The sequence below is a fragment of the Triticum dicoccoides genome, chromosome 3A, assembly GCF_002162155.2.
Source record: "Triticum dicoccoides isolate Atlit2015 ecotype Zavitan chromosome 3A, WEW_v2.0, whole genome shotgun sequence".
NCBI lineage: Eukaryota > Viridiplantae > Streptophyta > Magnoliopsida > Poales > Poaceae > Triticum > Triticum dicoccoides.
Genome location: NC_041384.1, coordinates 486894597 through 486919897, shown reverse-complemented (window position 1 = coordinate 486919897; position 25301 = coordinate 486894597).

The window sequence follows — 25301 nt, the reverse complement described above, 5'->3', positions numbered from 1 at the left end:
GGCCCGAACCTGGGTAAGACATCGTGTTCCCTGCCTCCTGTTACCATCCGGCCTAGACGCACAGTTCGGGACCCCCTACCCGAGATCCGCCGGTTTTGACACCGACATTGGTGCTTTCATTGAGAGTTCCTCTATGTCGTCGCCTTTAGTCTCGATGGCTCCTTTGATCATCAACAACGATGTGGTCCAGGGTGAGACTTTGCTCCCCGGACAGATCTTCGTCTTCGGCGCCTTCGCTCTACGGGCCAATTCGCTCGGCCACCTGGAGCAGATCGAAAGCTACGCCCCTGGCCATCAAGTCAGGTTTGGAAGCTTAAACTATACGGCTGACGTCCGCGGAGACTTGATCTTCGACGGGCTCGAGCCACGGCCAAGCGCGCCGCACTATCTCGAGGGGCATGATCTAGCTCTGCCCCCGGACAGTGTCCTGGAGGCCGCACACGCATCGGTTCCAACCCCTAATTCGGAGCCTATTGCACCAATCGAGGACGAATGGTTGGACGTCACCTCGGGGGCTATGATCCCGAAAGCGATCGAGCCAAACGCTAGCCCCGCACTCTGCACGACCCGTGACTCCGAGGATCCGGACTCCTCCCCGGACTCCGAACCCCCCACGCCCCTGCCAATCGAATCCGATTGGGCACCGGTAATGGAGTTCACCGCCGCAGACATCTTTCAGCATTCGCCTTTTGGCGACATCCTGAATTCTCTTAAGTCTCTTTCTTTATCAGGAGAGCCCTGGCCGGACTACGGTCAGCGAGGGTGGGATACGGACGATGAGGAAATTCAAAACCCACCCATCACCCACTTTGTAGCCACTGTCGACGATCTAACCGACATGCTTGACTTCAGCTCCGAAGACATCGACGGCATGGACGACGATGTAGGAGACGAACAGGAACCAGCACCTGTAGGGCGCTGGAAGGCCACCTCGTCATATGACATATATATGGTGGATACTCGAAAAGATGGAGATGGCGATGGAACAGTGGGGGATGACGCCCCCAAGAAACAGCCAAAGCGCCGGCGTCAGCGGCGCCGCTCTAAATCCCGCCAAAGCAAAAACGGTGATTCCGGCACGGGAGATAATACTACCCCGGATAGCGCCGAAGAACACCCACCTCAGCAAGATTCGGCACAAGAAGATGGAGAAGCCAGCCCTCATGAGAGAGCGGCAGACCGAGAGGTCGAGGATGATAACTATACGCCTTCCTCCGAAGACGAGGCAAGCTTCGATGACGACGAATTCGTCATACCATCAGACCCTGCCGAACAAGAGCGTTTTAAACGCAGGCTTTTAGCCACAACAAGCAGCCTCAAGAAAAAGCAGCAACAGCTTAGAGCTGCCCAAGATTTGCTAGCTGACAGATGGACTGAAGTCCTTGCGGCCGAAGAGTACGAACTCGAACGCCCCTCCAAGAGTTACCCGAAGCGCAGGCCACTACCCCGATCAGAGGAGGAAGCACCTACATCACCAGCGCATGACATGGCAGACCGGCCACCTCGCGGCCGCGACAGAGAGGCCTCTCGGCCCTCCACCCAAGCCATGCCCCGACGCCGCTCAACTAAGGCACGGGAAAATGCGCCCGACCTGCGAGACATACTGGAGGATAAGGGAAGACAAACAAGATCGATCTACGGATCACGCAGGCGCCCTAAGGCATGTGACAATGATCTTCACTCCGGATACAACAAATCCGGCTGGGCCGAACACAACAGACATAGCTCTTCCGAGCTGCGTCGTGATATAGCCCAGTACAGAGGCGCCGCACACCCGCTATGCTTCACAAATGAAGTAATGGATCATAAAATCCCAGAGGGTTTCAAACCCGTAAACATCGAATCATACGATGGCACAACAGATCCGGCGGTATGGATCGAGGATTATCTCCTTCACATCCACATGGCACGCGGCGATGATCTACACGCCATGAAATACCTCCCGCTCAAACTTAAAGGACCGGCCCGGCATTGGCTTAACAGCTTGCCAGCAGACTCAATCGGTTCTTGGGAGGACCTGGAAGCCGCATTCCTCGACAACTTCCAGGGCACTTATGTGCGACCGCCGGATGCCGACGACTTAAGCCACATAATTCAGCAGCCAGAGGAATCGGCCAGACAATTCTGGACACGGTTCCTAACAAAGAAAAACCAGATAGTCGACTGTCCAGACGCAGAGGCCCTAGCAGCCTTCAAGCATAACATCCGCGACGAGTGGCTTGCCCGACACCTGGGACAGGAAAAGCCGAAATCCATGGCAGCCCTCACGACACTCATGACCCGCTTTTGCGCGGGAGAAGACAGCTGGCTAGCTCGCAGTAACAACTTATCAAAGAACCCTAGTAATTCGGATACCAAGGACAAAAGTGGCAGGACACGTTGGAATAAGCAAAAACGCCGCGTTAACAGCGACAGCAATGAAGACACGACAGCCAATGCCGGATTCAAAGGCTATAAATCCAGTCAGCGGAAAAAGCCATTCAAAAAGAATACTCAGGGCCCGTCCAGTTTGGACCGAATACTCGATCGCTTGTGCCAGATACACGGCACCCCGAAAGGCCAGCTAATCACACTAACAGGGATTGTTGGATGTTCAAGCAGGCAGGCAAGTTAAGGGCCAAAAACAGAGACAAGGGGCTGCACAGTGACGACGAGGAGCCCAAGCCGCCGAACAACAATGGACAGAAGGGCTTTCCCCCACAAGTGCGGACGGTGAACATGATATACACAACCCACATTCCCAAGCGGGAGCGGAAGCGTGCGCTGCGGGACGTATACGCGATGGAGCCAGTCGCCCCAAAGTTCAACCCATGGTCCTCCTGCCCGATCACTTTTGATCGAAGGGACCATCCCACTAGCATCCGTCATGGCGGCTTCGCCGCATTGGTTCTCGACCCAATCATCGACGGATTTCGTCTCACAAGAGTCCTCATGGACGGCGGCAGTAGCCTGAACCTGCTTTATCAAGATACAGTGCGGAAAATGGGCATAGATCCCACAAGGATTAAGCCCACAAGAACGACCTTTAAAGGCGTTATACCAGGTGTAGAATCCAACTGTACAGGCTCAGTAACACTTGACATGGTCTTCGGATCACCGGACAATTTCCGAAGCGAAGAGTTAATCTTCGATATAGTCCCGTTTCGCAGTGGCTATCACGCCCTGCTCGGACGAACCGCATTCGCAAAGTTCAATGCGGTGCCACACTACGCATATCTCAAGCTCAAGATGCCAGGCCCTCGAGGAGTAATTATGGTCAACGGAAACACCGAACGCTCCCTCCGTACGGAAGAGCATACGGTGGCTCTCGCAGTGGAGGTACAAAGTAGCCTTCTCAGGCAATTCTCCAGTCCGGCCATTAAAAAGCCAGACACTGCCAAGCGCGCCCGGAGTAACCCACAGCAGGACCGCCTGGCACACTCTGAGAAAGCATAGCAATGCGGCCCCAACCCCAGCTTTCGCGACATAGCGAAACCAGTACGTCGCGTACATAACTACGCCCTTGAAATACCATGGGCACAGGGGAAGGGGCACAATAATGGCACGCCCAAAATACGGAATAAAACATACTAGGGGCTGCCGGATTCTTTTTTTAATTTTTTCTTACTTTCAGGACTCCATACTTCGGATGACCTGTTCGGCAATACGACTGCCGCACAAACGATGCAAGATCCAGGGAGGCAGACAAGCCATGCCGCATTATGGAACTCCCAGGTGGTCTCTGTTACGAGCGGTATACCTGTTTTAAATACAATTCCGTGGCCTGCCCCTAGTCAGGACATACTGAATAGTCCAATATCTTTTGCTTACCGCACTATTTGTATCGTTCGGCTTTGATAAATAGCCTCTCTATAAACAATGCTTAGCTTCTTGTCTATTTTTTGCATTATCTTCTTTTCACATTTATGTTTATTAAATGACATGATTGCACCCGTACACCATGGTACGGCAAACACGCCAGGGGCTTCAGTACCCCTCATAATGGTGTGAGAAGTCTGGACACTTTCACAAGTGCAGCACCCCGAACTTATAGCACTATATGCATCGGCTCCGAATCATGATTTGGGTCAATAGTTGGGTTTGCCCGGCTCCTATGTTTTGGTGCCTTATGTTCCGCTCTATCGGCTAAGGTAGCACTAGGAGAACCACTGCGATTGTGCCCCGGTTCAGCTGGGTTAAGCACCTCAGTGGAGAAAGCTAAAACTGACTGTCATGATGAGGCAAGAGACCGGTCGCTGTTCGAGAGGTTTTTCGAGTCCCTAAAGACTTATGCCGCTTCGAGCGAGGAGCTGGCTTTGTCCGGCCAAGGCGTGGATAGCGCCCCGAACTCGGTCTTCCGAACTAGGGGCTTTGCCGAAATTTAAAATTATAGAGTTCTATGGCTAATTAAGAGTGTTCAAGCATTATAGTCCGATTGCCTGGTTCGTTGTGCTGAGCGCCTCCCTCGAAGGACCCAACTATGGGAAAAAGAGCGCTCAGGTTTATCCCGAACACCCCAGCACTAGTGGCATGGGGGCAGAAGCCGACGACTGGCCATCTCTCAATTTTTTGATAAACGGCCGCACAGAAAGTAATATTTTAAATTCAATAAGCATTGCTTAGCGCATATGAACAAGTTTTCAGCGCACAGGATAAACACGAGCGAGTTCATTCAAAAATCACATCCTTGGTACATTCATCCGCCACAAGGCGGGCACCTGCAAGAACATCCTTGTAGTAGTTCTCGGGCTTGCGATGCTCCTTCCCTGGCGGCGGCCCGTCCTTCACAAGCTTCTCACCGTCCAGCTTACCCCAATGCACCTTTGCACGGGCAAGGGCCCCACGGGCACCTTCGATGCAGACGGAGTGCTTGATGACCTCGAGCCTCGGACAGGCCTCCACCAGCCGCCGCACCAGCCCGAAATAGCTCCCAGGCAGGGCCTCTCCGAGCCACAGCCGAACTATGAAGCCCTTCATGGCCTGTTCGGCCGCCTTGTGGAGCTCGACCAGCTGTTTCAGCTGGTCGCTCAAAGGCACAGGGTGTCCGGCCTCAGAATACTGAGACCAGAACACCTTCTTCGTCGAGCTGCCCTCTTCAGCTTGGTAGAATGCGGCGGCATCGGATACGCTGCGAGGAAGATCTGCGAATGCCCCTGGAGAGCTCCAGATTCGGGTAAGTAACAAGTAGTTTACTTTTATATTTCTGCTTTGCATGAAGAATGCCTTACCCGTTGCTATCTTCCTCATCTCCTCCAACTCTTGGAGGGCCTTTTGGGCTTCGGCCTTGGCAGACTTGGCAGTCTCAAGGGCCGTCGCGAGCTCGGATGCTTGCACCTTTGACTCAAGCTCCAAACTCTCATGTTTTTTCATGAGAGCCTGAAGCTCTTGCTGCACCTCGCCGACCTGAGCCCCAAGTCTATCTCGCTCGGTGCGCTCCGCGGCTGTTTTCTTTTCGGCCTCAGACAGTGCCTGCTTAAGGGTCGCCACCTCAGTCGTGGCCCCTACAATAAGCAGTACAATCCTGTTATTTTTTATTTTTTTTGCAATCACGCCTTTTTATAGGCACTTTTTCTACAGGGTATTTCTTACCTTCTCTCTCCTCGAGCCGCCACTTGGCAAGGCCGAGCTCTCGCTCGGTCCGCTCGAGGTCCTGCTTCAGGACACCCACCTCCGCAGTCAGTGCGGCGGTGGATAGCAGGCGAAGCCTGCATACGCATATTGACTCTTTTTTGTTAGACTCCTGCGATATTTAATAGATCCTCTATTCGGCTTTTCTTTCCGAACGCCAAACAGAGCATCAGAGGCTACTATCTATGCGGTAATATTTTTACATATTTTTACTTACCTCAAAGCCTGTTAGAAGGCTAGCGCAAGCTTTAGTCAGTCCGCTCTTGGCGGACTAAACCTTCTAGATCACCGTACTCATAATAGTACGGTGCCCCTCGTCGATGGAGGCGCCGTCAAGCACCTCCAGCAGATTGTCCGGCACCCGCGGCTGGACGGAGGCCGCCGGCTCAGAAGGCTTGCTCCTCTTGGAAGGAGTTCGCCTACCGCGGTCCGGAACTGTGGAAGATTCCGGCGCGATGTCCGGCACAAAGCCGGACTTGGAGCCCTGGGGGGCCTTATCCCCTTCACTCCTGGAGTCCGGGAGGTTGCCTTGCGGCTCCTCCTGGACCACCTCCTCCTGCCCCGGAGCTTGTCGCAACGCCACTTCGGCGTTGTCTGCAGCGCGGGGGGAGACAGCGGGCAGAACTGAGTTCACGTCCGATGAGTCCAGGGAGCCGCCCGACGATTCGTTGAATTCGGCCCGGGGCGGGCTGCATAATTACGTTCGACATTAGGGAAAGCTGTGCAACAAAGGAACATCATGAGTTACTCTGATATCCGAACTTACGATTTCGCCGGACGCTTGGCCCTGTTTGGCCACTCCTCTCCGCCCTCTTCGGCGTCGGGGGAGTAGTCCGGTGGAGGGGTCTTCCTTTTTCTAGACCCCTCGGCCTTCCCCGTTGGGGCGGCCTTCCTCTTCTCTCCTCCCTCCGCTGGGGGGAGAGTTTTCTTCTTCCTCCTCCTTGTTTTCATGGGAAGAGGGCGTCTCGGACTCGTGGGATGACGAGTCCGACACCACCATGTTGAGGGCACTCTTTCGAGTCCCCGTGGTCTTCTTATTCTTGGCCTTCTTCTCCGGCACCACATAAGGCGCCGGAACCAGTAGCTTCACTAGTAGAGCTAGGGCTGGGTCTTCGGGCAGCGGAGCCGGACAGTTAATCGGTCCGGATATCGCTCGCCAAGCCTGTCAAAGGTATGGGAGTTTAGATCCCGCATAGAGTCAAACTATGAAAAAAGCTTAACATCCTGTAAAAGGTGAAGATAGCTTACCTCGCTAGCGTGACGCTGCGAGCTGTATCCGCGGTCCTCGGAAGCGGATGCGGGAGCCTCGGTGCCCTTGAATAGCACCTTCCAGGCATCTTCGTACATCGTGTCGAAGAGCCTGCTAAGGGTTTGGTGCTGCGCCGGGTCGAACTCCCACAGATTAAAATCCCGTTGTTGGCACGGGAGGATCCGGCGGACAAGAATAACCTGGATTACATTAACAAGCTGGATTGGCTTGTTCACCAGGGACTGGATGCATGTTTGCAATCCGGTCACCTCTTTTTCCTCACCCCACGACAGGACCGTCTCTTTCCAGGACATAAGCCGCGTGGGGGGTCCGGATCGGAACTCGGGGGCTGCGATCCAGTTCGGATCGCGTGGCTCGGTGATGTAAAACCACCCGGATTGCCACCCCTTTAGGGTCTCCACAAAAGAGCCCTCGAACCATAGGACGTTGGCCATCGTGCCCGCCATGGCGCCTCTGCACTCCGCCTGGCTGCCGCGCACCACCTTGGGCTTGACGTTGAAGGTCTTGAGCCAGAGGCCGAAATGAGGGCGGACATGGAGGAAAGCCTCGCACACGACGATAAACGCCGAGATGTTGAGGATGAAGTTCGGGGCCAGATCGTGGAAATCCAGGCCGTAGTAGAACATGAGCCCCCGGACAAATGGGTGGAGTGGAAAACCCAGTCTGTGGAGGAAGTGGGGAAGAAATACTACCCTCTCATGGGGCCTTGGGGTGGGGAGAAGCTGCCCCTTTTCGGGAAGCCGGTGCGCGATGTCCTTAGAAAGGTATCCGGCCTTCCTTAGCTTCTTGACTTGGCCCTCCGTAGCGGAGGAGACCATCCACTTGCCTCCCGCTCCGGACATTGCTGGAGAAGGTTGAGGTGGGAAGTGCGGGCTTGGGCGCTGGAGCTCGGGTGCGCAGGAGATGGATAGGCAAAGGAGGAAGAAGGCGTAGGTAAAAAGGTGGATCCTTATCCCCTTATATGGGCGGATGCGGTTGTGCGTCCCCACCAGCCTAGTAAAACTCGCTTGCCTCCCAAGCGCCATGATAAATGGCGCGGTTGGGTTACCCATGTCCGTATTGATGAGAATCCCGTAAAGGGGGTACACGATCTCTGCTTTGACAAGACGTGCCAAGGAAACCGCCTCGCAAAACATGCTGAGGTGGAAAAGTAAAAAACGATTCGAGTAAAGGACTTGGCCGTAGTGTAATGACGCACTGCGGAATACGTCAGCAGATTTGATTTGTGTTTATATCATTCTCTCTATGGCAATATGTGGAAGCTTATTTTGCCGAGCCGGACACTACTCTTGGTGTTTACAATCTTCTATGAAGGACTTCGAGGAGGAACCCGCCTTGCAATGCCGAAGACAATTTGTGTGTCGGACTCATCGTCATTGAAGCCTGGTTCAGGGGCTACTGAGGGAGTCCTGGATTAGGGGGTGTTCGGGTAGCCGGACTATACCTTCAGCCTGACTCCTAGACTATGAAGATACAAGATTGAAGACTTCGTCCCGTGTCCGGATGGGACTTTCCTTGGCGTGGAAGGCAAGCTTGGTGATGCGGATATTCAAGATCTCCTACCATTGTAACCGACTCTGTGTAACCCTAACCCTATCCGGTGTCTATATAAACCGGAGGGTTGTAGTCCATAGGCAATCAACTCCATATACAACAATCGTACCATAGGCTAGCTTCTAGGGTTTTAGCCTCCTTGATCTCGTGGTAGATCTACTCTTGTACTACTCATATCATCAATATTAATCAAGCAGGACGTAGGGTTTTACCTCCATCAAGAGGGCCCGAACCTGGGTAAAACATCGTGTTCCCTGCCTCCTGTTACCATCCGGCCTAGACGCACAGTTCGGGACCCCCTACCCGAGACCCGCCGGTTTTGACACCGACAGTCTCTCTCTTTGTCAGGAGAGCCCTGGCCGGATTATGGCCAACAGGATTGGGATGCGGACAACGAAGAAATTCGACGCCCACCCACCACCCACTTCGTAGCCACTGTCGATGATTTAACCGACATGCTCGACTTCGACTCCGAAGACATCGACGGTATGGATGACGATGTAGGAGATGAACATGAACCAGCACCTACAGGGCACTGGAAAGCCACCTCGTCATATGACATATACATGGTGGATACACCCAAAGAAGGCAATGGCGACGGGATAGTGGAGGATGACCCCTCCAAGAAGCAACCCAAACGCCGACGGCGCCGCTCCATGTCCCGCCAAAGAAAAAGTGGTGATACCGGCACCGGAGATAATAACACTCCGGATAGTGCCGAAGAAAACAACAAACCCCTCCAGCAAGATTTAGAGCAGGAGGATGGAGGAGCCAGCTCTCCCGAGAAAGTGGCAGACGGAGAGGAGGAGGATGACAATCACATGCCCCCCTCCGAAGACAAGGCAAGCCTCGGCGACGATGAATTCGTCGTACCAGAGGATCCCGTAAACAAGAGCGCTTCAAGCGACGTCTTATGGCCATGGCAAATAGCCTGAAGAAAAAGCAGCAGCAGCTTCAAGCTGATCAAGATCTACTAGCTGACAAATGGACTGAAGTCCTCGCGGCCGAGGAATATAAAATCGAGCGCCCCTCCAAGAGTTACCCAAGGCTCGGGTTACTACCCCGACTGGAGGAAGACGCGTATGAGACGTCTGATCGGCCACCTCGTGGCCGCGATAGAGAGGCATTCCAGCCAAAAGCTTAGCCTCCACCCCAACGCCATTCAAATAAAAAGGCATGGGGAAATACGCCAGACCTGCGAGACATATTGGAGGACAAGGCAAAGCATTCAAGATCGATCTACGGATCACGAGGGCGCACCACTCTGCGAGATGACAAACATCACGCCGGATACAGTAAAAGCAAATCCGGCCGGGCTGAACACAGCGGGCAAGACTCATTCGAGTTGCATCGAGATATAGCCCAATACAGAGGCGCGTCACACCCCTTATGCTTCACAGACGAAGTAATGGAACATCAATTCCCACAAGGTTTCAAACCTGTAAATATTGAATCATACGACAGCACAACAGATCCTGTAGTATGGATTGAGGACTTCCTCCTCCACATCCACATGGCCCGTGGCGATGACTTACACACCATCAAATACCTCCCACTAAAGCTCAAAGGACCAGTGCGGCATTGGCTTAACAGCTTGCCAGCGGACTCCATTAGCTGTTGGGAAGATCTGGAAGCCACATTCCTCGAAAACTTTCAGGGCACTTATGTGCGACCACCAGACGCCGATGATTTGAGCCACATAATTCAGCAGCCAGAAGAGTCGGCCAGGCAATTCTGGACTCGGTTCCTTACAAAGAAAAATCAAATCGTCGACTGTCCGGATGCGGAGGCCTTAGCGGCTTTCAAGCACAACATCCGAGACGAGTGGCTAGCCCGGAACCTTGGTCAGGAAAAGCCAAAATCTATGGCAGCTCTCACGACGCTCATGACCCGCTTTTGTGCGGGAGAAGATAGTTGGCTGGCTCGTAGTAATAACTTATCAAAGAACCATGGTACTTCAGATACCAAGGACGACAATAGCAGGTCACGTCGCAACAAGCATAAGCGCCGCATTAACAGCGAAAATACTGAGGATACGGCAGTCAATGCCGGATTCAAAGGCTCTAAACCCGATCAGCGGAAAAAGCCATTCAAACAAAGTACGCCGGGTCCGTCCAGCTTGGACCGTATACTCGATCGCTTGTGTCAAATACACGGCACCCCAGACAAGCTAGCCAATCACACCAACAGGGATTGTTGGGTGTTCAAGCAGGCCGACAAGTTAATTGCCGAAAACAAGGCCAAGGGGCCGCATAGCGATGATGAGGAGGAGCCCCGGCAGCCGCACACTGGAGGACATAAGAGGTTTCCCCCGCAAGTGCGGACGGTGAACATGATATACGCAACCCACATCCCCAAGAGGGAGCGGAAGTGTGCGCTCAGGGACGTATATGTGTTGGAGCCAGTCGCCCCAAGGTTCAACCCTTGGTCCTCCTGTCCAATCACCTTCGATCGCAGGGACCACCCCACTAGTATCCGTCATGGCGGATTCACTGCACTGGTCCTAGACCCAATCATCAACGGATTTCACCTCACTCGAGTCCTTATGGATGGCGGCAGCAGCCTGAACCTGCTTTATCAGGACACAGTGTGCAAAATGGGTATAGACCCCTCAAGGATCAAACCCACAAAGATGACCTTTAAGGGCGTCATTCCAGGTGTAGAGGCCCATTGCACAGGCTCAATTACACTGGAGGTGGTCTTCGGATCCCCGGATAACTTCCGAAGCGAAGAGTTAATCTTTGATATAGTCCTGTTCCGCAGTGGTTATCACGCGCTGCTCGGGCGAACCGCATTTGCTAGATTCAATGCGGTACCGCATTATGCATACCTCAAGCTCAAGATGTCAGGACCTCACGGAGTTATCACAGTCAATGGAAACATAGAGCGCTCTCTCCGAACAGAGGGGCACACCGCAGCCCTCGCAGCAGAAACGCAAAGCAGCCTCTCAAGGCAATCAACCAGTTCGGCGCTTCACAGCCCGGACACCTTCAAGCGCGCTCGGGGCAATCGGCAAATAGACCGCCTGGCGCGATCTGAGCTCGCGTAGCAATACGGCGGCCACCCCAATCCCAGACCAGCGGCGAAACTCATGTCGCACGTACATAATTACGCATTAAAAATACCATGGGCACATGTGGGGAGGGGGGCACAACTACGGCATGCCCCAAGACGCGGCCTAAACCGCACTAGGGGCTTCCCGTTTGGTTATTTTTCTTTTTCTTTCAGGACCTTAATCTCTGGAAATACTGTCCGGCAGCACTATTGCCGAACACATGATGCAGCAACCAAGGAGGCAGACAGCTACGTTATATCACGGAATTCCCAGGTTGATTACAGTAACGAGTGAAATATTCAAGTTAATACCATTCCTCATCTTGCTCTTGGAAGGGACATAGTCCTACTCTTTGCTTATCGCACTATCTGTATCACTCTGCTTTAACGCAATTTTTTAATAAATAATGCATGACATTACGACTATTATTGCATTCTTGTTATATATATATATATATATATATATATATATATATATATGTGTGTGTGTGTGTGTGTTCATTAATGACGCCTTGCAACTGTACACTTTGGTACGACCAATACACCAGGGGCTTACGTACCCCACAATGCGGTGTGAAAAGTCCGAACGCTTTCACAAGTGCGGCACCCTGAACTTATAGCATTATATGCATCAGCTCCGAATCATGTCTTTGGTCAAATGTTGGGTTTGCCCGGTCCTATGTTTTGGTACCTTACGTTCCGCTCTATCGGCTAAGGTAGCACTAGGAGAACTACTGCGATTGTGCCCCGGTTCTGCCGGGCTTAGCACCTCAGTAGAGAAAACTAAAACTGACTGTCATGATAAGGTGAGAGACTGGTCGCTGTTCGGCGAGGTTTTTCGAGTCCCTAAAGACTTATGCCGCTTAGGGCGAGGGGCCAGCCCTGTCCGGCTTACAGGCGTGTATCGCGCCCCGAATTCGGCCTTCCGAATTCCAGGGGCTTCGCCGAAATTTAAAATTATAGAATTCTATGGCTAAGTGAGAGTGATAAAGCATTATTAGTCCGGTTGCCTTGTTCATTGTGCTGAGCACCTCCCTCGAAGGACCCAAATATGGGAACAAGAGTGCTCAGGTTTATCCCGAACACCCCAGCACTCGTGGCATGGGGGCAGAAGCCGAGGACTAGCCATCTCTCAGATTGGATAAACAGCCAAACAGAAGGTAATATTTTATATTCAAACAAGCGTTGCATAGCGCATATGAAACAAGTTTTCATAAATACAGGATAAAACGAGCAAGTTTACTCAAATATTACATCTTTTGAACACTTGTCCGCGATGAGACGGGCACCCGGCAGAACACCCTCGTAGTACATCTCGGGGTGGTGGTGCTCCTTGCCCTCTGGCAGCCCCTCCTTGATCAGCTTCACGACGTCTACCTTGACCCACTGCAATTTCACACGGGCGAAAGCCCGGCGTGGACCTTCAATGCAGACAGATCGCTTGACGACCTCTAGCCGCGGGCAGGCATCCACAAGCCGCCTCACCAGGCCGAAGAAGCTGTTCGGAAGGGCGCCGCCAGGCCACAGCCGGACTATAAAGCTCTTCATGGCCTGATCGGCCGCCTTATGCAGCTTGACCATCTGCTTCAGCTGGTCGCTCATTGGCACCGGATGTCCGGCCTCAGCATACTGAGACCAGAACAGCTTCTCCGTCGATCTTCCATCCTTGGACTGGTAAAATTGTGCGGCATCGGACACACTGCAGTGCAAATCTGTGAATGCTCCTGAAGAGCTCCGGATCCGGTAAGTAATCGGTAATTTACTTTTACATGCTTGCTTTGCATATAGAAAGCCTTACCCGCTGCTATCTTCTTCATCGCGTCGATCTCTTGGAGGGCCTACTGGGCCTCGACCTTAGCACTCTTTACGCTCTCAAGGGCCGCGGCAAGCTCAGAGTCTCGCGTCTTCGAGTCAAGCTCCAATGCCTCATGCTTCGTCACGAGAGCCTGGAGCTCTTGTTGCACCTCGCCCACCCGAGCCTCGTGCTTCTCTCGCTTGGTGCGCTCCTTGGCCGCTTTATCTTCGGCCTTGGTTAGCGTTTGCTTCAGGGTCGCCACCTCGGTCGTGGCCCCTGGCAAACATACAATGATCCTGTCATTTTGCAATCGCGTCCTTTTTTATATATACATATCTATAGACGGGGCATTACTTACCCCTGTTCTCCTCGAGCTGCCTCTTGGCAAGGCCGAGCTCTTTCCTGGACCCCTCGAGGTCCTGCTTCAGTACGGCGACCTCTGCAGTAAGTGCGGCGGATGCCAGCAGCGAAGCCTGCATACGCATATTGACATACTTATATTAGACTCCTGTGATATTATTTGATCCTCTGTTCAGCTTTTCTTTGTGAACACCGAACAGAGTATCAGGGGCTACTCTCTATGCGGTAATATTTCTACTACATTTTAAAAAACTTACCTCAAAGCCTGTTAGAAGGCTGGCACAGGCTTCAGTCAATCCGCTCTTGGCGGATTGAACCTTCTGGATCACCGCACTCATGATAGTGCGGTGCTCCTCGTCGATGGAAGCGCTGCGAAGCGCTTCCGGCAGATTGTCCGGCGCCTCTGGATGGACAGAGGTCACCTGCACAGGCGTCTTGCCCCTCTTAGAAGGAGGCAGCATGCCCGAGCCCGGAACCGCTGGAGGGTCCGGCGCGGTGTTCGGCTGAGGGCCGAACTCGGAGCTCTCGGGGGCCCCGTCCCCTCGGCTCTCGGAGTCGGGAAGGTCGCCTTGGGGCGCCTCCGGGACTGTCTCCCCTCGATCTGGTGCCTCTTGAGACAACACCTCGGCGTCGTCAGCAGGATGAGGGGAGGTGGCGGTCGGGACCGGATCGCTATCCATGTCCGACAAGCCCAAGGAGCCGTCCGATGATACCTCGATATTGGCTCGTGGCGGCCTGCATAATTGCGTTTGGTGTTAGGGAAAGCAATGCAACAAAGGAATCCTATGAGTTACTCTGGTATCCGAATACTTACGATCTCCCCGGGGGCTTGACCCTGGGCAGCCACTCGTCTTCGCCTTCGTCGGCGGCGGTGGAACCGTCCGGAAGGAGAGTCCTTCCCTTCTTGGACCCTCCGGCCTCCCCGGTTGGGGCGGCCTTCCTTTTCCTATCTCCCCCAGTCGGTGGGGGAGCATCTTCTTCTTCCTCGTCCTCGGGGGAAGAGTGCGCCGCAGAGTCATCGGACGTTGAGTCCGACGACGCCTGGCGTCGAGAACTCTTTCGAGTTCTCTTAGCCTTCTTGGTCTTCTCCGGCACCGTATAAGGGGCCGGAGTCAACATCTTCGCCAGAAGAGCGTCTGCGGGGCCTTCGGGCAAAGGAGCCGGACAGTCGATCTGTCCGGCCATCTTCTGCCAGTCCTGTCAAAGGTACGGGAGTTTAGATCCTGCACAAAGCCAATCTATATAAAATAAGTATCCTGTGAAAGGTAAAGCAGCTTACCGCACTGGCTTGGTGCTTCGCGCTGAAACCGTGATCCTCAGTAATAAGGGGGGACCTCGGCGCTTTTGAACAGCACCCTCCAGGCGTCTTCATGAGTCGTGTCGAAGAGCCTGTTCAGAGTCAGGTGCTGCGCCGGATTGAACTCCCACAAGTTGTCCGGCGGATGAGCATAACTTGGACTATGTTGACAAGCTTGAGCTTCTTGTCCACCATGTTTTGAATACATGTTTGGAGTCCGGTCAGCTCTTTCCAGTTACCCCAAGACAGGCCCTTCTCTTTCCAGGAGGTGAGCCGTGTGGGGATGCCAGATCGGAACTCGGGGGCCGCTGCCCATGCAGGGTCGCGTGGCTCGGTGATATAGAACCACCCCGATTGCCACCCCTTTATGGTTTCCACAAAGGAGCCCTCGAGCCATGTTACGTTGGGAATCTTGCCCACCATGGCGCCTCCGCACAACGCCTGGCGGCTGCCCACCACCTTCGGCTTGACATTGAAGGTCTTCAGCCATAAGCCAAAGTGGGGCTTGATGCGGAGGAAGGCCTCGCACACAACGATAAACGCCGAGATGTTGAGGATGAAGTTCGGGGCCAGATCATGGAAATCCAGGCCATAATAAAACATGAGCCCCCGGACGAAGGGGTGGAGAGGGAATCCCAGTCCGCGGAGGAAATGGGTGAGGAATACTACCCTCTCATGGGGCCTGGGGGTGGGGATGAGCTGCCCCTCATCTGGGAGCCGGTGCGCGATGTCGTCGGGCAGGTATCCGGCTCTCCTCAGTTTCTTGATGTCTCCCTCCGTGATGGAGGAGACCATCCACTTGCCTCCCGCTCCGGACATGATTGGAGAAGGTCGAGGTGGGAAGTGCGGACTTGGGCGCTAGAGCTCGAGTGTGCGAAAACGGATGGGCAAGGGAGGAAGAAGGTGTGGATAGAAAGGTGAATCCTTATCCTTTTATATGGGCGGACGAAACTAAGCGTCCCCACTTGCCCGGTAAAACTCGCTTATCCCCCAAGCGCCGCAATTGATGATGCAGTTGGGTTACCCACGCCCGTATTGATGAGAATCCCGTAATAAGGGGACACGATCTCTACTTTGACAAGACGTGTCGAAAAACTGCCTCGCGTTATGTGCGGGGCTGGTTAAAAGAAACGGTTCGAATAATCACCGGGCCACGATGTAACGTCATGCTGCCAAAACAAGCCAGCAAATTAGATCTGCAAAAAATATTATTCTCTCTACGGTGGAATGTGGAACTGTTTTTGCAGGGTCGGACACTATCCTCGTATTCAAATTCTTCTATGATGTATTCGGAGAAGGAACACGCCTTGCAATGCCGAAGACAATACTGCGCGCCGGACTCATCGTCATTGAAGCCTGGTTCAGGGACTACTGGGGAGTCCTGGATTAGGGGGCCTCCGGACAGCCGGACTATCTCCATTGGCCGGACTGTTAGACTATGAAGATACAAGATTGAAGACTTCATCTTGTGTCCGGGTGGGACTCTACTTGGCGTGGAAGGCAAGCTAGGCAATATGAATATGGATATCTCCTCCTTTGTAACCGACCTTGTGTAACCCTAACCCTCTCCGGTGTCTATATAAACCAAAGGGTTTTAGTCCGTAGGACAACAATCACAACATACAATCATACCATAGGCTAGCTTCTAGGGTTTAGCCTCTCTAATCTCGTGGTAGATCTACTCTTGTACTACCCATATCATCAATATCAATCAAGCAGGACGTAGGGTTTTACCTCCATCAAGAGGGCCCGAACCTGGGTAAAACATCGTGTCCCCTGCCTCCTGTTACCATCCAGCCTAGACGCACAGTTCGGGACCCCCTACCCGAGATCCGCCGGTTTTGACACCGAAACTCGTCCTCGACCGCCACTCATAAGGAAGACAATCAATAAATAAATCATGCTCTGACTTCATCACATAATGGTTCACCATACGTGCATGCTACGGGAATCACAAACTTTAACACAAGTATTTCCACAATCCACAATTACTAACTAGCATGACTCCAATATCACCATCTCTATATCTCAAAACAATCATAAGGAATCAAACTTCTCATAGTATTCAATGCACTTTATATGAAAGTTTTTATTATACCCCTCTTGGATGTCTATCATATTAGGACTAAATTTATTACCAAAGAAAATTACCATGCTGTTTAGAGACTCTCAAAATAATATAAGTGAAGCATGAGAGTTCAACAATTTCTATAAAATAAAGCCACCGTCGTGCTCTAAAAAGATATAAGTGAAGCACTAGAGCGAAATTGCCTAGCTCAAAAGATATAAGTGAAGCACATAGAGTATTGTAATAAATCACGATTCATGCGTGCCCCTCTCAAATGGTGTGTATAGCAAGGATGATTGTGGCACACTAAAAATCAAAGACTCATATCATACAAGATGCTCCAAGCAAAATACATATCATGTGGTGAATAAAAATATAGCCCCAAGTAAAGTTACTGATAGACGAAGATGAAAGAGGGGATGCCTTCCGGGGCATCCCCAAGCTTAGGCTTTGGGTTGTCCTTGAATATTACCTTGGGTGCATTGGGCAACCCCGAGCTTAGGCTCTTGACACTCCTTATTGAAGGAAATATGCCCTAGAGGCAATAATAAAGTTGTTATTTGTATTTCCTTATAACAGGATAAATGTTTATTATTCATGCTAGAATTGTATTAACCGGATACTTAGTACATGTGTGAATACATGGACAAACAGAGTGTCCCTAGTATGCATCTACTTGACTAGCTCGTTAATCAAAGATGGTTAAGTTTCCTAGCCATGGACATGTGTTGTCATTTGATGAACGGGATCACGTCATTAGAGAATGATGTGATGGAGAAGACCCATCCGTTAGCTTAGCATAATAATCGTTTAGTTTATTGCTATTGCTTTCTTCATGACTTATACATGTTCCTATGACTATGAGATTATGCAACTCCCGAATACCGGAGGAACACTTAGTGTGCTATCAAACGTCACAACGTAAGTGGGTGATTATAAAGATGCTCTACAGGTGTCTCCGATGGTGTTTGTTGGGTTGGCATAAATCGAGATTAGGATTTGTCACTCCGTGTATCGGAGAGGTATCTCTGGGCCCTCTCGGTAATGCTCGTCACTATAAGCCTTGCAAGTAATGTGACTAATGAGTTAGTTGCGGGATAAAGTATTACGGAACGAGTAAAGAGACTTGCCGGTAACGAGATTGAACTAGGTATGATGATACCGACGATCAAATCTCGGGCAAGTAACATACTGATGACAAAGGGAACAACTTATGTTGTTATGCGGTTTGACCAATAAAGATCTTCGTAGAATATGTAGGAACCAATATGAGCATCCAGGTTCCGCTATTGGTTATTGACCGGAGATGAGTCTCGGTCATGTCTACATAGTTTTCAAACCCGTAGGGTCCGCACGCTTAATGTTCGATGATGATTGGTATTATGAGTGATGTGATTTGATGTACCGAAGGTTGTTCGGGGTCCCGGATGAGATCATAGACATGATGAGGAGTCTTGAAATGGTTAAGACATAAAGATCGATATATTGGAAGGATATATTCGGACATCGAAAAGGTTTCGAGTGATTTAGTTATTTTTCGGAGTACCGGGGAGTTACGGGAATTCATCGGGAGAAGTAATTGGCCTTATTGGGCTTTAGTGGAGAGAGGGGAGAAGGTCCAAGAGGTGGCGCGCGCCTCCCCCTGCCCAAACCTAATTGGACAAGGGGTGGGGGCGCGACCCCCCTTTCCTTCTCCCTATCCCTCTCTTTCCTTCTCTCCTACTCCGAATAGGAAAGAGGAGGGGAATCCTACTTGGACTAGCGAGTCTTAGTAGGATTCCCCACACCTGGCACGCCCCCTTAGGGCCGGCCACATGTAACGCCCTCGATGCAGCTATATCTCCTACGTGTCGAAGCACGACTTAGAGGCATAACCGCATTGAAAGCAATGTCGCAAGTAAGGTAATCTTCACAACAACCCATGTAAATAAATAAAAGGGGAAAAGATACATAGTTGGCTTACACTCGCCACGTCACACAAATACATGAATGACATTACAATCATCCAATACACTCACGGTCCGACTACGGTACCAAAATAAAGATCAACCCCACATGCGACAAAGTCCACGATCGCCCCAACTAGGCACCACTTCAACCCCACATGCGACAAAGTCCCCGATCGCCCCAACTGGGCACCACTACTGATCATCTGGGAAAGACACATAGTAACAATGGGAGTCTTCATCGAACTCCCACTTGAGCTCAAGTGCATCATCTGGAGCGGTATCATCAATCCCTGCATCTGGTTTTGGAAGTAATCTGTGAGTCATGGGGACTCAGCAATCTCGCACCCTCGCGATCAAGACTATTTAAGCTTATAGGTAAGACAAAGTATGATGTGGAGCTGCAGCAAGCGACTAGCATATATGGTGGCTAACATACGCAAAAGAGAGCGAGAAGAGAAGGCAAAAGAACGGACGAACAACTATGATCCAGAAGTGGTCCTCGAACAACCTACGTCAAACATTACTCCAACACCGTGTTCACTTCCCAGACTCCGCCGAGAAGAGACCATCACGGTTACACACGCGGTTGGTTCATTTTAATTAAGTTAAGTTTCAAGTTATCTACAACCAGACATTAACAAATTCCCATCTGCCCATAACCGCGGGCACGGCTTTCGAAAGTTCAAATCCCTGCTGGGGAGTCCCAACTTAGCCCATCACAAGCTCTCACGGTCAACGAAGGATATTCCTTCTCCCAAGACAATCCGATCAGACTTGGCATCCCGGTTACAAGACATCCTCGACAATGGTAAAACAAGTCCAGCAACACCGCCCGAATGTGCCGACAAATCCCGATAGGAGCTGCACATATCTTGTTCTCAGGGCACACTCAGATGAGCGCTCCATACAACTAAAACCAAACCTCGAGTTTCCCCGAGGGGGCGCTGCACAGGGCTCTAATTTGGACCAACACTCAGAGGAGCACTGGCCCGGGGGGGTTAAATAAAGATGACCCTCGGGCTCCAGAAACCCAAGGGAAAAATAGGCTAGGTGGCAAATGGTAAAACCAAGGTTGGGCATTGCTGGAGGAGTTTTATTCAAGGCGAACTGTCAAGGGGTTCCCATTATAACCCAACCGCGTAAGGAACGCAAAATCCAGGAACATAACACCGATATGACGGAAACTAGGGCGGCAAGAGTGGAACAAAACACTAGGAAAAAGGCCGAGCCTTCCACCCTTTACCAAGTATATAGATGCATTAAGATAAACAGGATAATGTGGTGATATCCCAACAATAAACAATGTTCCAACAAGGAACGATCTCCAATCTTCACCTGCAACTAGCAACGCTATAAGAGGGGCTGAGCAAAGTGGTAACATAGTGAAACAACGGTTTGCTAGGACATGGTGGGTTAGAGGTTTGACATGGCAATTTGGGAGGCATGATAAGCAAGTGGTAGGTATCGTAGCATAGGCATAGCAAAAGAGCGAGCATCTAGCAAGCAAAGATAGAAGTGATTTCGAGGGTATGATCATCTTGCCTGCAAAGTTATCAGAGTTGAGTTGATCCTCGTAAGCGAACTCAACGGGCTCCTCATTCACGAACTCGTGTCCTGGCTCTACCCAAGCAAGACAAACAAGCAAAAGGAACACAATCAACCACGTGCAATGCTCAAGCAACATGATGCAAACATGGTATGATATGCGGGATGCGGTATGTGATGCATATGCAAGAATTGACAAGGAATGGATGAACCTGGCCTCAACTTGGAAATCCAAGAGTGCCACTGGAAAGGTGAGGTGATTTCGGTTGAAATCGATATAAAGATCACCGGAATCGGATGCACGGTTTGGAAATGGCAAGCAAAACAAATATGGCACCGGTCTGCGATAATGAGCAAGTGACCAACTAAAGGCATCAAGATAAATATGCTACAACACTCAAACATGACAAAAAAATACATGGCAGGGATCCACTCATGATGCTTGACAAAAGATGAACACTGAGCTACGGATAATTCATCCATTAACAGGTTCAAACAAGCATGGCAAAAGAGCAAATGACAACAGGTTTTAGACTTGGTGAAATTAACACAAGTCTGGAATTTATCATCAGGAAGCACACTTTAGAGCATGAAAACTACAAGCTACAGGAACTTAACATGGCAAAGCAAGGCATGGCATGAAGCTACTCAAAGCACTTAAAAAAGTCCCTTAGTGACCTTGAGCCAAAAGGGATCAGAAAATACAATTGCAAGCATGTGAACATGGCAAAAACATAAATAGATTCAGATTAGTGAAAAACTGGAGCATGCAAAATAGTTAACGAGTAGGCATGTTTACGAGCTCTATGCACTCACTACAGAGCATGGCATGACAAACTAATCATACACCCATCAAGAAGACATGGCATAGAAACTAGACATGGCAAGAACAACATCATAGCATGCACGGATCAATAGCAACATCCTCGGCAAAATCGCTAAACATGTCAACAATCTGCTAGGAACATTTATATAGCAAAAGTAGAGCTCGATTGACTCAAGCTAGGATGCTCCATAAATGCAAACAAAGACATGGATGGATAGAGCACCACAATTTTAACAAAACATCCTTACTGATCATCCTCAAAAGACGCACGGATCACTAGGAAACAACATGAACATATGACATAACAACAAAAACGGAACAAGGACTTAGTGAAATTCTAAGTCCCCGAAGTCAGCATCAACGATTACGCTACTTTGCAAGCTTGTGCTAGTCACCACAAATATCACAAAAATACATGGCATACACCCTTGTAAAGATGGCATGGCATATAAAAAATACATGTAGAGCTCAGGATCATAGCATGCACACATTAATCATGGCAAAAACGACAAAATGCCATTTGCTGAAACAGATCTGACAAATTCATCACATAGCCCTCTTCCAAAAGCATTTCGGGCATCAAGATGAGCTCAAATGAAAATGATGCAATGAGATGAAATGATGTACTCGTCGAGGCGAACATTTTTATATGCTACACGCACGAATCGGACCTACGATGAGAGAGTTATGACATGCCAAAATTTGCAAAAGTATCTGAAAATTAGGGTTAGAGTCAACCCTCTCAGATCCAGATCTGGCTGCCGCGCGGATCGAGGAGATCGTCGGATCGCACTGTTCACCGGAGAGAAGAGGGAGGCGGCCGGAGGTGGACTTGACGGCCGGCGATCGCCGGAGCTGCGGAGGCCGGCGAGGAGGGACTGCGGGCGCCGATGGCCAGGGCGGCGGGCGCCGGTGATGGAGGCCGCGGTGGCCGGCGAGCGAGGAGCGGCGGAGGACGGCGCCGGCGTCAGTGGCGGCACCGGTGGTCGGCGCCGGAGCCGGGAGGCGGAGCAGGCGGCGGCGGTGGTCGGCGCCGAGCCGGGAGGCGGAGCAGGCGGCGGCTCGGGCGCCCAGGCGGCGCGGAGCTTCGAGCTCGCAGGGGCCCGCCCCGGGCCTCATGGGCCGGCGCGGTGGGAGGCACGGCGATGTGGGGCGCGGGCGGCGGATGAATCCATAAGCGCCACGTGGCGGCGGCGGGGTGAAGCGGACGTTGTCCGGCCAGACGGAGATTTGTCTGGCGGCGCGTGGAGAGGAAGGGTCTAGGGTTAGGGGGAGAAGAGACCCGGGAATTTCGGAGAAGACCTAGTTTTATAGGTAGGAGGAGCTAGGAGGCTCCAAATTGAGCACGGTTTGCGGCCACGCGATCATGATCGAACGCTCCAAACGATGGAGGAGGTTTAGGTGGGTTTTGGGCCACTTTGGAGAGGTGTTGGGCTGCAACACACACAAGGTCTTTTCGGTCCCTCGGTTAACCGTTCAAGTAACGAACGAAGTCCAAATGGCACGAAACTTGACAGGCGGTCTACCGGTAGTAAACCAATGTTGCATGACAACTCTCGGTCCAAACCGGAAACATTTAACCCCCACACACGAAAAGAGGTAGAAAGGGGCACCGGAGGAGATAGGAGCGCCGAAATGCAAAACGGACAACGGGGAAAATGCTCAGATGCACGAGACGAACACGTATGCAAATGTAATGCACATGATGACATGATATGAGATGCATGACAAAGACAACAACACACGGAGACAAAAACCCAACAACGACGAAATAAAATAACTTAGCGCCGGAAACGGCAAGTGTTGGAGTACAGCTTAGGTAAATTACATCCGGGGTGTTACAACACTCCACCACTACGAAAGGATCTCGTCCCGAGATCTAGGACTGGAAAAACTCCGGGTACTCAGAATGGAGGTGATCCTTGCATTCCCAGGTGGCTTCACGGTCGGAATGATGTGACCACTTGACTTTGAGGAATTTGATTGACTTGTTGCGAGTCTTGCGCTCAGTTTCTTCAAGAATAGCAACTGGGTGCTCATGATAAGAAAGGTCTTCTTGGAGATCAATGTCTTCGAAGTTGACGGTGCAGTCAGGGGTCTTGAAGCACTTGTGGAGCTGAGAGACATGGAACACGTTGTGCATGTTTGTAAAGTTGGAGGGAAGCTCGAGTTGATAGGTGAGATCGCCTCTCTTGCTGACGATCTTGAAGGGACCCACGTATCTAGGGGCAAGCTTCCCTTTGATACCGAAGCGACGAGTACCTTTCATTGGAGAGACGCGAAGGTAAACATGGTCTCCGATCTCGAAAGCCAAATCACGATGCTTACTATCATAGTAGCTCTTCTGGCGCGATTGCGCTGCTTTGAGGTTATCACGAATGACTTTGCATATCTCTTCTGCCTTTGTGATCAAGTCATTTCCGAGAAGTTGATGTTCACCAGTCTTTGACCAGTTAAGAGGAGTACGGCACTTCCTGCCATAGAGAATTTCAAATGGGGCCTTGCCCGAACTCGCTTGGAAGCTGTTGTTGTAGGACAACTCGGCATATGGAAGACAATCTTCCCACTTCATACCGAAAGAGATAACGCAAGCCCTAAGCATATCTTCAAGAATCTGATTGACACGATCGACTTGGCCGCTAGTTTGAGGATGAAAAGCTGTGCTGAAACGGATGTTGGTGCCCATGGCCTTCTGAAAAGAATCCCAAAACTTCGAGGTGAAGATGCTGCCACGATCTAAAGAAATCAACTATGGAATGTCGTGCAGAGAGACAATCCGAGAAGTATATAGCTCCGCCAATTGAGCTGTTGTGATGGATTCTTTGATAGGAAGGAAATGAGCCAGTTTAGTGAGTTTGTCGATGACAACGAATATAGCATCATTGCCACGCTTAGACTTTGGAAATCCAGTCACGAAGTCCATCTCAATGTGGTCAAACTTCCATTCTGGAATGGCAAGAGGTTGGAGGAGACCAGCTGGTCGTTGGTGTTCTGCCTTCACTCTTCTGCAGACATCACATTCATTCACGAACTGAGCAATCTCGTGCTTCATTCGAGTCCACCAATACGCCTGCTTGAGGTCTTGGTACATCTTTGTGCTCCAGGGTGGATAGAGAGGAGTGAATTGTGAGCCTCGTTCATAATGACTTTACGAAGGTCACCTTTAGGCACAACAATGCGATCCTCGAAGAAGAGAGTATCCTTGTCATCAAGATGATATCACTTGTACTTGGGTTGACTCTTGGCAATCCCAATCTTCACCTTCTTCACCATAGCATCAAGAAGTTGAGCCTCGCGAATCTGATCTTCCAAAGTAGGAGAGACTTGGAGGTTTGCGAGAAATCCTTGAGGAACAACTTGCAGGTTGAGTTTGTGGAAAGCTTCACAAAGCTCGGGTTGGTAAGGCTTGAGAATCAAACTGTTGCAGTAAGCCTTCCTGCTCAATGCGTCAGCAATTACATTGGCCTTGCCTAGAGTATATTCGATGCTCGGATTATACTCTTGAATCATTTCGACCCAACGAGTCTGCCTGAGGTTGAGATTAGGCTGAGTGAAGATGTACTTGAGACTCTTGTGGTCAGTGAAGATGTCCTCTTTTCTTCCAAATAAGAGATGTCTCCAAGTCAAAAGAGCATGCACAACTGCCACCAACTCGAGGTCGTGAGTGGGGTAGTTCTTTTCATTGGGCTTCAACTAGCGAGAAGTATAGGCCACAATTTTCTTCTCTTGCATCAACACTACACCAAGACCTTGAAGAGAGGCATCACATAAGACTCGAACGGTTTGGATTCATCAGGAGGAGTCAGAACTGGGGCAGTGAATAATTTCTCTTTCAGGGTGTTGAAAGCGATGTCACATTCAGGAGACCAAACATACTTCATGTGCTTCTGGAGAAGGTTTGAAAGAGGCTTCGCGATCTTTGAAAAGTTCTCAACGAACCTTCGACAATAGCTTGCGAGACCAAGGAATCTGCGGA